The sequence below is a fragment of the Sus scrofa genome, chromosome 14 (genome assembly GCF_054392235.1).
Source record: "Sus scrofa isolate SSC_HxYL_T2T_F1_AM1 chromosome 14, Sscrofa_HxYL_maternal_Yorkshire_Landrace_v2.0, whole genome shotgun sequence".
In the NCBI taxonomy this organism is placed as follows: Eukaryota; Metazoa; Chordata; class Mammalia; order Artiodactyla; family Suidae; genus Sus; species Sus scrofa.
In genome coordinates, this window is record NC_139396.1 from 55368355 (window position 1) to 55380938 (window position 12584).

The window sequence follows — 12584 nt, forward strand, 5'->3', positions numbered from 1 at the left end:
TCACAGGGTTGCTGAACGAATCAGATGTTATGATGGCTGGAAAACTATCTTGGAATAGTGAAGAGGGATTGTTGCTATTATAATCAAATAGGCATGCTGTATCAGCTATGGCTCTTTAGGTAAAAAGTGATATAAAACTCAATTCAATCCAGTTTACGTGAAAGAAAGAAAGGTTGGCTACAAGTCTGAGGGAGTCTTGCCAGTTTCAGGCATGGCAGGATCCAGCAAATCAAACATTGTCAGCAGGACCTATTTTCTCACCACTTCTTGTTTCCGATCTTCTCCAGGTTGCTTCATTTCTCATCAAGACAGGCTGCCAACACCTTCAGATGTTTCTCCTTCCCTGACTCTTTAAGCAAAACCCCTTCTCCTGAGTTTTGGTCCAAGTTGAGCAATATGCCCATCTCAACCAATTCTTATGTAATGAGGAGGGGAGATGCATGATATAAAGCATAGGTACCTTGACAGGTACACTGTGAGTGAGCAGAGAACACAGGTGTGTGGAGAGAAGCCAGGAAGGGAATGGAAGAAAAAGATGCAGTTCCATGAGGAAAGGAGAGCAAGTCTTCCCTCCATGGCTGTTTTGTTTCCATCCTGAGAATCAAACTTGGTAGAAGACAGTTAAAGAGAGTTTTGATACCAAAGCCCAAATTTTCATAGCAAACTGTGGGAAAGAGGAAGGGTTCACGCTGGAACTTTCTTTTGAGAAATGAAACTAAAGCTTACCAACCTAACAATATTTAGGTTGCCGTTTCAACAACACGTGAATTTTTATGAAGAACAAAAAGTGAATTACGTAGTAAGGGTTTTTTGGTGTAATTTTTCTGACAAAATCCTTCACTTCAGCATTGGTTTTCACAGTGTGATAGCAAAAAGGTCATTTAAAAAATATTCAAGGGCTTCACCAATTTTTCCTAAGGCCTTCTTGAATCTTTTGATATTTAAATCTTTCTCTTTTGAAGTGCTCACTGAGTTACTTTCCTTACCTTTTTTTTTTTTTTCTTCAGACTGTTAACTCCTTTGGAGGAGTATATTCAAAATGTTGAATAACGGGTCTGAATCAGACATCGAACGATCAGTACAGTCATCACAACAGCCAGCCAGGGTGGCTGAATCTGTGGGTTCCAGCTGAACAGCACTGATTGCTCTAAGACCACCAGACTCCCATGGATCATCTGTGATTTTTCTGTTCTTTAAGCATGTTCCATCAACTTCATGGAATCCTGCACCTTGGGCAAGATTTTCAATCAAATGTGTGCAGTCAGACTACACTGTATATGCACCAGAGTCAGACAGTCAGTAAGAGGCTAATTCTCTTTGACAGGATTCATTGGTTATAAGAAACAGCAATTCATGCCAGGACATGTGATGGGCATTCAAAATTCAGAGGGTCCTTCAGAGAGACTGAGCCATGAGGAAGCTGACTTGATGAAAAAGGATTCATGCTAGTGTTAATCATTAAAATTTTTAACAACCAATGTTGAATAATTACTGGAAGAGGTGGATGACAGCCTTTGCATCCCTATGCAACTCCATCATCTCGAGGACTCAGAAGATAACTCCTCCATAACAAAGGCTCCCTGCATTTTGTTTGTGAACTCACTTGCCCTTTCTTGCAACCAACAAGTCTTGCCGAAGTCAGGGTTACCAAATTGTTTCAATAGAGATATCAGAACCCTTTGGGAAAAAATTGATGACTATGTGTGGGTTTGATATTTTCTGAATTTGTTTCCTAAGTGAAAGGCTCATATATCAGCCTACATGGTCAAACTGGAAATTCTATTTATAAAACTCAGGACTATTACATTTAGAATGGGTAAGCAACAAAGTCCTACTGTACAGCACAGGAACTATATCCAGTCTCTTGGGGTAGAACATGATGGAAGATGAGAAAAAGAATGTATATATATATGTATGACTGGGTCATGATGCTGTACAGCAGAAATTGACAGAACACTGTAAATCAACTATACTTTAATCAAAATATAATTAAATTAAAAAAAACTCAAGGCAGATATCTTTAAGCAACTATATAGACTTCAGCCCACTCATTCAGACAGGCATGGAGCTTGCCTTGCTAATCATGGGATAGAAAACAGAGTAAACATACAAGAAGGGAAGAAGCAGCTGAATTCATGAGTTTCTCCATCTTGCCCTTTGCTGAGGTTCAGAGTTCTGACCCTCAGACTTAGGGGTAGGGACTGAGGTGGTTACAGGTCACTAGGTATCTTTCTGACCCCAGTTTTAAGGAACAACAGCAAATACCTCATGTTCTGCCCAGACCAGAAAAAGTTCCAACAACAGACTTGTGAATTCTGCAGACTGTGTGAATTTTTCTTAATTAACATATTACATATAGCCTTTCCCCACCTCAAGTCAGAGCTTTTTCTTTGTGTTTTTTTCTTTCTTTCTTTCTTTCTTTTTTTTTTTTGGTCTTTTGAGAGCTGCATGTGCAGCATATGGAAGTTCCCAGGGTAGAGGTCAAATTGGAGCTTCAGCTACTGGCTTATACCACAGCCACAGAAATGCCAGATTCAAGCCACACCTTTGACCTACACCACAGCTCACATCAACGCCAGATCCTTAACTCATTGAGCAAGGCCAGGGATCAAACCCGCAGCCTCGTGAATACTAGTCAGGTTCTTTACCACTGCGCCACCACAGGAACTCCTCAAGACAGAGCTTTTTCAATCTTGGGAATAGAAAGGCAAGAGCATCAGAGCTAGCAACCATGGGCTCTCAAAAGAATGCAGTGGTAAAAAGCTGCAGTTCTGCAGTCTGATATGGATGTAAATCTTGGCTCTGCCACTTGCTAACTGCATGACCTTGGATAAGTCATCTAACTTGTGTGTGTGCCTCAGTTTTCTCATCTGCAAAATGAGGGAAATAATGGGGTTGTTGTATTAAGTATAAGGTGCTAACATATCATGCATGTCTAATAACTATTATGAACCTGACACATGAGTGGACAATCCAGCTTTTTCCTCCTACCGGGCCATTATTCTTGCTTGAAATAATAATCCCTTGGGTTTCCTTTGAGTAACCACACCTTCTCTACTCATAGGGTGGTTCAAGAGGGACTAAATAAATTCACCCTAATTCCAGGGCTGAACCTCTGTATTCATTTGCCAAAGCTGCACAGACTGGGTGACTCGAACAACATTTTTTTTATAGTTCTGAAGGCTAGAAGTCTGAGGTCAAGGTGTTGGCAGGGTTAATTTCTTCTGAGCTTCCTCTCTCCTTGGCTTGCAGACAGTCATCTTCTGGCTCTGTCTTCACAGTGTCTACCCTCTGTGTGTGTGTCTGTGTCCTAATTTCCTCTTCTTATGAGGACACCAGTCAGACTGGATTAGGACCCATCCATATGACCTCATTTTACTTTAACTACCTCTTTAAAGACTCCATCTCCAAAAGATATAGTCACATTATGAGATACTAGGGGGTTAGGACTTCAACACATGAATCTGAGGGAGGCAAAATTCAGCCCATAACAACTTGTGACCTAGATCTGGCCAAAATATTTCCCTTCCCCTAGTCAGAGTGATTGATTCAATCCAAGACATTAAAAGCAAACAATCAAACAAAAACCTTAAGTACAGAGAATTTCTTTATTTGCAAGATTATGTGTTGCAAAAATAATGTGGAACTGCTGGGGTCACCATATGGAAAAGGCCAATATAGAAGAAACATAATAGAGAGATGGAAAGAGAAAATCCTGATGTTTTCATCTGAGTCCCTGGATCCAACTGAGCCTAAAGCTTGCCTTCATATTAAATTCATAGAATCCACTAAACATCCCTTTTGTGGCTTTAGCCAATCTGAATTGGGTTTCTGTCACTTTCAACCAAAGAAGTTTTGCCTAGCATAGGCCCTTCTTAATTAGTAAGGATCATATAGACCCCAAAGAAAAAGAAAGAAAAGGAGAGGACCATGAGACAGGACTAGAAAGTAAAAGGAATATTTACAGCCAAAAAAAAAAAAAAAAAAGTAGGAATTAGGAGCATATACTATAGGGAACAGGGTAGATTTAAGAACAGATGTATATTCCTCTTAGCCTAATAGAATAAATTTGACTGCATTGTAGTTAAGACAAGGAGCTCTTCACTAAACCACAGGCTTCTGAGAGGCAGCATCAGTGTCTTGTTTAGATGCAATGTATCCCAAGTGCCCAGGCACTCAAAAATATTTGTGGGTTTGAGTGGGCTTACCAAGAAACCTTTTGCATTTTATGATTTAACATAGACATCCTTTAAATAATGAATCTGCCAAAGTAATACATTTGCAAATTCCCAGCACACTCATTGTTGCAGAATTACATGGATAATCATACAGCAGTTGAGTATTAATTTTAATGAGGTCTAATAACTCAAAGAAGAAACTTTCAAGTGTGTCTCCTCACCATTAGCTGACCTGTAACTGGCCCTTTCTTTACCCATAAATTTGCATTATAATCTTCTGTTGCAATCTGGAACCGCTTTGCTTAGGCCCATTACAGCCACATCCCCCATCGCCCAGCCCCCGCCCCACGAAAGAGGTTTGGATGGAAAAAGGGAAGAATGTATGTTTACAACGTTGGATAGCAGCATGGAGTGGGAAGAGTATGGCCTCCTCTACTTGGCTTATGACACTAGAGAAGAACCCTGAACTTGGGAGACACTGTGTTTCTATCAAGCTGCTGGTAAGCTGCCCATCCTTCCCTCTAGAGAGATTACTCCTTACCCTGGAAAGTAAGTCAATGCCTTTGGAACATGCATCTTGTCTCTATATTGATTGTCCTAGAAGGTAAGCAAATATCCTCCAGGAAGAGAAGGGAATGTTCTTATCTTGGAATGTCTCTGGGGAGAGAGGGTTCTCCATCTTTAGTTTGCTGCTCAACTGGCCTTGAACGAAATGTGTCAGTGTCCTTTCGTGGGAAGGCCCAGACCTTATAAGAACCCAAGAAATCTGGGGAGAATTGCCTCCCAACAGTCATGTTTGGCGATGACGATGCCACAGGATGGGAGGAACCTGGATTCCTGAATCACCAGATGGAGGAGAGCCTTTGCTGACCGGCATGAGGCTTCATGTGAGCAAAAAATAAACTTTCAGGGCATTCAGCAGCTGAGATCTCCAGTCTCATCTATTCTGGCAGCTAGTGTTCATTATTCTGACTAATAAAGATGAATTTAACATACACTAAGCAAATTATACTTGTATGAGAAATAAGAGAGTTGGAAAATATATAGTAAACTCCCAAATGATAAGGATGGGGTAGGATTTGGGAGAGGGTAGAAGCTTAAAATGAAGTCATCACCTTGCTAGTGACAGTTTGAAAGGCAACAGAATTTGAGAGACAAGACACAGCCATCCAGGAACACATCCCCCAAGCTCAGCACATCCAAGTGCCCACCTGAAGCCAAAGCAGTGGATGACTTTCACACCCGTTTAGACACTTCCAGATCATGTGAAGCTCGATTATAGCTAACCCAATAATATACCCCAAACGTCATTATTGGAAAATCAGCAACCAGGCCTGCTAATTGCATTTGCAGCCTCTTCCCCGTATTAGTAAGGCAGTAAGTGCAGCATGATCTTCCCAAAGGATAACCATTCACAAGGCCAATTTCCTTAGGAGGAGACTTGGATATTGCACCAGCTTGGAACTAATGTGTCTTGGGAAATCAACTGTCAGATCAATAACATTTGCAACCAGAAAATACTTGGAAGAGGTGACAAAAGTACCTCCTGTACTTGAGACTGATGTGATCCTTACCTGACACCTGGAAGCTGTCATGACTCAGAACCTTTGGGGTCCAAGGGGTCAGTTTGGAGAGACTGTTCACATTCCCTGGCCAGACACAAAGAAGGATCATTATAAAATTTGTGACTCTTTCCTGGGAAGTTTGCCATATTATCATCAACCTGAAAAAGGCAAATAACCTTTACTACCTCCTCTGTGTTCCAGGTTCCATGCCTGGAGCAGTGCATTAGAGAAATAAGCAGTCTGTATGGAAGTCCATAAAGGAGTTCAAACTCTGGGTGTGAAGCAAGTTTCTTTACTTCTCCGAGTCTCAATTTCCAAATCTCTTAATAGAAATAATAATATCTACTTTCCAAAAATGTTACAACCATTGAGGTGAAGGTGTGTAAAGTGCATGGCTCAGGTAGGTGCTTGCTAAAGAGTCACTACTGTAAATACTTCTCTTTAATTGAACGTAACCAATGTTCATTCAACAAGTTAATGTTCCCCCTCAACTGGACCATTTGAGGGAAGCCAGGAGCTTAACAAATCAATCTAGCTTGACCTCCATAAGCCTCCCACCCAAATAAAAAGGCATGTCATTTTGCTTTTGGAAATAACAGAAAGAAGTTGTCAACTTCTCTTCTTTATGTTTTTCCTTTTTCTTTTTCTTTTCTTTTTTTTTTTTTTTTTTTTTCCCCCCCGGGAAAACCCCTTGATGTAAACTAGCATTCTAGGAGCATCAGATAAAGATTTAAAAGTCAATTTGAAAACAAAGAAAAAACAAAAATCCTAGAAGAGTGAGAAGTGTTGAACAATTCATAATGTTGGGTTTACTTCTGAATCATGCAGGCCTGGGACTGAATTCTAGATCAGGCACTTAGCAACTGTGTGACCTCAGGAAAATAACGTAACTTCTCTGAGCCATCCAAAGTGGAAATGCCATCTGCCTCAAAGAGTTAAGGCAAACTCTAAATTAGATAAAATTTTAGGGAATTCCCATCGTGGCACAGTGGTTAACGAATCCGACTAGGAACCATGAGGTTTTGGGTTCGATCCCTGCCCTTGCTCAGTGGGTTAACGATCCAGTGTTGCCATGAGCTGTGGTGTAGATCGCAGACACGGCTCGGATCCTGTGTTGCTCTGGCTCTGGCATAGACCGGTGGCTACGGCTCCGATTTTTAGACCCCTAGCCTGGGAACCTCCATATGCCGCAGGAGCGGCCCAAGAAATGGCAAAAAGACAAAAAATAAAAAAAGAAAGAAAGAAAGAAAAGAAAAAGATAAAATTTTAGTGAATATTTGTTCTCATCTCCTCCTTTTCATCATTATGAGGCACAAATTAATTCATTATATATGGATTAGACACTGTGTGGACACAAGTAACATAGTGGCAAACAAACCAACAAGATCACCGTCTTCACATTCCAGACCATATTCTGGAGGAGAACAGATAAATTACCCAGCCAAGGCCACAAATCAATGGAAAAGTACACTTGTGAGAAATACTAGGAAGAAATAATACAGCATGTTAAAGAGAATTTGTTAAGAGGACCTGGCTGAAGTGTTAAGAAGGACCTCCTTGGAGTTCCCACTGTGGCACAGTGAGTTAAGAATCCAACTGCAGTGGCTCAGGTCACTGCAGAGGGGCAGATTTGATCTCCAGCCTGGTGCAGTGTGTTAAAGGATCCAGCATTGCCACAGCTACAGCTCGGATTCAGTACCTAGCCCGGGAATTTCCACATGCCATGTGTGTGGCCATGAAAAAAAAAAAAGAAAGGAAGGAAGGAAGAGAGAGAGAGAGAGGAAAGGAAGGAAGGAAGGAAGGAAGGAAGGAAGGAAGAAAGAAAGAAAGAGAGAAAAGGAAAAAGAAAGAAAGACCTCCCTGAGGAGATCTCTCTTGCCCATTTGGGTTATATGCATAATTCCTAATGGTAAGAGAATAGAAAGTGTCACTGAGAGAGTAAGCCCAGGGCCAGATCATGCTGAGCTTCACAGGGTAAACCACAGGGCCTTCATATTGCACAACCACAGGAGACACCAATTACACTGAACACACAGCCGTGTCACAGAACCAGCAGCCCTGGTAGACGATATGCAGGAAAAAGAAACGGCAAAGGACCAGAAGCATAAATAAAATAGGAAGGGTGGAAAAGCAATGAGATTCTGCTGTACAGCACCAGGAACTATTATCTGATCACTTGTTATGGAACATGATGGAGGATAATGAGAAAAAAAGAATGTATATGAATGTAAGGCTGGATCACTTTCCTGTACAGCAGAAACTGATAGAACATTGTAAATCAACTACAACAGTTTTTTTTTAAATAAATAAACAAATAAATAAAATAAAAAGCATTTGAAGCAGATGGGGGGAAAAAATGAAGGGTGTAAGAGAAAGCATTCAGAAGAAACAAAATCAGGGCACTTCCAAGTCCAGCTGTGATGGTGTAACTGAGGCAGATCAATATTCCCACCAAATATAACTAGAAAAGCTGGATAAAATACAAACATTCACAAATTCTATTTGAAAGCATCAGGGAGCAGCCAGGAATGAAGGTACAAAGTTCCTAGAAAGAAGGGAAGTTTGAGGAGATGAGCCAGACATCAATTTTTCCCTTGGGGTGTGGATGACTCAAGCATTATGGGGTAAGAAGTAGAGCAGCAGAGCAGCAGGGAACCTGCTGAAAAGCAGGGAAGCCATCACAGATATAGAGAGCCTCATGAAGGTGGGATACAAAAATGAGCATCTGGGGATGTCAAAACACCTAAGAGTTAAGAGTCCAAAATTTTTCCCCTCAAAAAAGGACACAATGAGAAATGATCCTAAAGCATGGAACCAATTTTCCCCTTAAGTACACTGTATAAGGCAAATTATTCAGAATCAAAGCAAAAAAAAAACAGTTGTAAAGCTAAGTGGAATGGAAAAAGAGTCTGAAAAAGAATGCATACATGTGCATGTATAACTGAATCACTTTGCTGTGTACCTGAAACTAACCCAACATTGGAAATCAACTATACTCCAATGTAAATTACAAATTAAATTTTTAAAAAAGGGTATAAAAAAAACTCTGATTGGTCCAAATTAAGGTAGGAAAGGAGGGGTGAATAAGAGAACAAATAGAAAAAAATAGCAATATTGTAGTTATAAAACCAAATATATCGTAATGATATTACATGTAAATAGATGAAATATTCCACCTAATAGACCTAGCTTGTCAGTCTGCATTACATTACAATAGTTAGATGCTGTTTATTCTGAGCTACACCTTAAACGTAAGGACACAGGAAGACTGAAAGTAGAAGGAAAAAAAACCCACTAACCAAAATATAGGTGGTATAGTTATACTAATATCAACCCAAGTAATCCTAAAGCCAAGATGCATAGAAATTAAGAGAACATTTTCAATAAAAGGTTAATCCATGGTGATCATATTGTATTATATACAAATATTAAATCACTATGCTATGCAACTGAAACTAACAGTGTTATAGATCAATTATACCTCAATTAAAATTTTCTAATTTTAAATAAATCAATAATACAATCTGATTTTTTAATTATGTATAGCGCTTAATTTCTTAGCAGTCACAGGTTTTCTAGCTTAATTCCACAGTGCTCAAAGAATCCTTGCTGAATAATTCCAAATCAATCTATGTTTTGAACATTCTAGGTTTTGAATCATTGTATGATTGAACATTCTATATGCCTTTGAAAATAATATGTATCCTTTTGTTGTTTTGTGTAGTGTCCTATAAAAAAATAAAACAAAATAGGAAAAAAAGGTTAATCCACCAGGAAGACAAAGAAATTTTTATAGTCTTATGCATATAATAGCATACTTTCAAAATATTCAAATCAAAAAACTAAAAGGAAAAGTAGATAAGTTCATAATAATAATGGGATATTTTAACAGCCTCTCTCAGGAGCTAATAATACAAGCAGACAAGCAGACAAACAAGTAGTAGGAGTATAAAGATTTAAACAGCATAACTAATGTTATGTTTGATATTAGAATATTTAATAATTGGAGTTTTCTTGTGGTGCAGTGGGTCAAGGATCCGGCATTGTCACTGCAACAGCTCAAGCTGTTGCTGTGGCATGAGTTCAATCTCTGGCCTGGGAACTTCCACATGCCACCAGTTTTGCCAAAATTAAAAAAAAAGATGAACACATCTTTTTAAAAAAAGGATTAGTGAAATAGGAGAGAAGTCAGTAGAAATCGTCCACTGCAACTCAAGGATAGCTGTATAAATACACATTTTTTCAAGTACACACAGGTCATTTACTCAAAATGACAAAATACCTGGTCATAAAATACATTTAAATGAATTTCAAGAATTAATATTATTCAGAATATATACTCTGACCACAATGCATTTATGCTAGAAATCAGTAATGATAACTTTAAAATCTTTTAAAACCTGCCTGAAAATTAAGGAAAAAAATCACAAAGGAAATTAAGAATATTTTGAAATGAATGATGATAAAAATAAGACATACCAAGTAGTGTGGTAAGTAGCTAAAGCTCTGGATAGGCAAAAACTTACGGCCTTAAAAGGATATATTAGACAAGAAAAGAGGATAAAAATCAATTATATAAATATCCATCTCAAGAAGTTAGAAAAAGAACAAATCAAGCTCAAAGAAAATAGAAGGAAGAAAGTAACAAAGACTTAAGTAAATCAATGAAACAGAAAACAAACTTACAGGAGAGAAAATCAACAAAGCCCAACACTGGTTCTTCAAAAAGGCTAATAAAATTGGTAAGTGCCAGACTCACAGACAAAGAGAACAGACTTGTGGTTGCCAAGTGGGAAGCGGGAGGGAGTGGGATGGACAGGGAACTTGGGGTTAGAGGCAAACTCTTGTATTTAGAAACGATGTACAGCACAGGGGACTGTGTCCAATCTCTTGGGATAGACCACGATGGAAGATGATATTATATATATATATATATATATATATGACCAGGGCACTTTGCTATACAGCAGAAATTGACACAACATTTAAATCAACTATACTTTAAAAAAGTAAAATTAAAAAAAAGAAAATACAAAGACATATTGGAAGAACAGTGAAGAACCAATTATAAACAGATAATCCTCAGTATTTGTTGTTGGGATGAACATTATTTATTTATATAAATTTGTTTTCATCTATTCAAAGAAAGATACTGATCAGTGCCAAGCAAGATCCTATGAGCACTGAAAAGTTAACAACAGAATATTATAAATAACCTAATGCCAATAGAATTTGACAATTTTGATGAAGCATGCAAACAAGAAAATCATGCCTTACCAAAACTGATGCAGGAAGAAATAAAACATTTGAGTATTTCCCTATCTATTAAAGAAACTGAATCTATATTTAACATTCCCCCAAAAACATCTCTAGACCCAGATTTCAAATCCTTCCAAGCATTTAAACAAGACATAATACTGACCTTACAAAACTTCTACTAAGAAATATAAAAAGAAGAAACATTTCTCAATTCATATTTTGACATCAACAGAGCTGTGACACAAACACCCAGATACCAAAACCTGACAAGGAAATTACCAAGGGAAAAAAAAAGTACAATTTAGAATGGATAACACAGAGAACTATCTCCAATCTCTTTGAATAGACTATGATGGAAGATACTATAACAAAGGGAATGTATATATATATATGTATGGTTGGGTCACTTTGCTGTGCAGCAGAAATTAGTACAACACTGTAAATCAACTATACTTTAACAAAAAAATAAAATTTTTAAAAAGGAAAAAAGTACAGGGCAAGCTCTCTCTCAGACCCAGATACAAAACTCCCAAACAAAATATTATCAAATCAAACTCAGTTATACATTAAAAGGATGCTATATCATGACCAGGTTTTGTTTATCCCAGGAGTACAAAGGTGGCTTCACGTTTGAAAAGAAATCACTATAATTCTCCACATTAATGGAACAAAAGACAAAAAAGAACACAGAATGATCTCAACAGGTACGAAAGAGCATTTTAAAAAGTCAACCACCATCTCCCACAAGCTTATCTTAATAAATCTATTTCTTGCCTTAAAAAAAAAAAAAAGTCAACCATTCGTGGTTTAATTTTAGTGAACTAAGATACTTTTGATAAAGGGTAGCTACAAAAAAAAAAAAAAAAAGCCAACATCACATGTAAAATGATCACATGCAAAATACTGAGAATTTTCTCTGTGAGGGTGGGAGTTAAGGATACCATTACACCACTTCTAACCACCATATCAGAAGTCCTGCAGACCAGCTGTTCAGCCCACACCTTCTGGCAACTTCCTCCTCCACCCAGTGGTAGGCCACACCCACAGGTTCAGGTGCAACCCAGGTTTCTCCATCATTGGTGGACTGCATATTTCCATGGTGCCCACCCCTTCTCCAAAGAGCCCTGCATTTAAGCCCAGGCAGTGGAGACAGGAGGTCTTTTTACGTTTCCAAGTATTTTACTTACTCATTATCTCTCTGCCCCAGAGGTAGCAGCAGTTTTCTCTATTAGCTCCTGCTGTACCCCTTAGCATCACCTTCCACCCTTTTAAATAAATATCTACCACTTTACTAGTTAAAAAACTTTTATATTAAATTTTCCCTGTTCAAATTACTGGTCCAGCTTCTGTCTCTCCATTGGATCTTAACTGATACAAGACCTAAACACAGGAATAAATCTTTTTCATAGATTGGAAGACTCAACATTCTAAAGAAGTCATTCTCCCTATGTTGGGCTATAGATTTTTAACCAAACCCCAATCAAAATCCCAACAGGTTTCTTTTTGTTGGAATTGATATGCTAATTCTATAATTTATATGGAAATAAAAAGGGCTAAGAATATCCAAGATAATCTTGAGGAT

At 38.3% G+C, this 12584-nt stretch overlaps 1 protein-coding gene across 27 annotated transcripts in view; it reads right to left on the bottom strand.

Moving 5' to 3' along the window:
• Positions 1-12584, bottom strand: part of SUDS3 (SDS3 homolog, SIN3A corepressor complex component) — a 423529-nt gene that overhangs the window by 251608 nt on the left and 159337 nt on the right. For 25 of the 27 annotated variants that reach the window (XR_014825530.1, XR_014825529.1, XR_014825532.1 and 22 more), the window contains exon 14: positions 5753-5827. The exons of 1 other annotated variant lie outside the window; for it this stretch is intronic. The gene's annotated coding sequence lies outside the window, so the exon portion shown is untranslated. Of the gene's footprint in view, positions 1-3589; positions 5828-12584 lie in introns of those variants that run through there. One more of the 27 variants, XM_021071893.2, reaches the window with a different exon arrangement.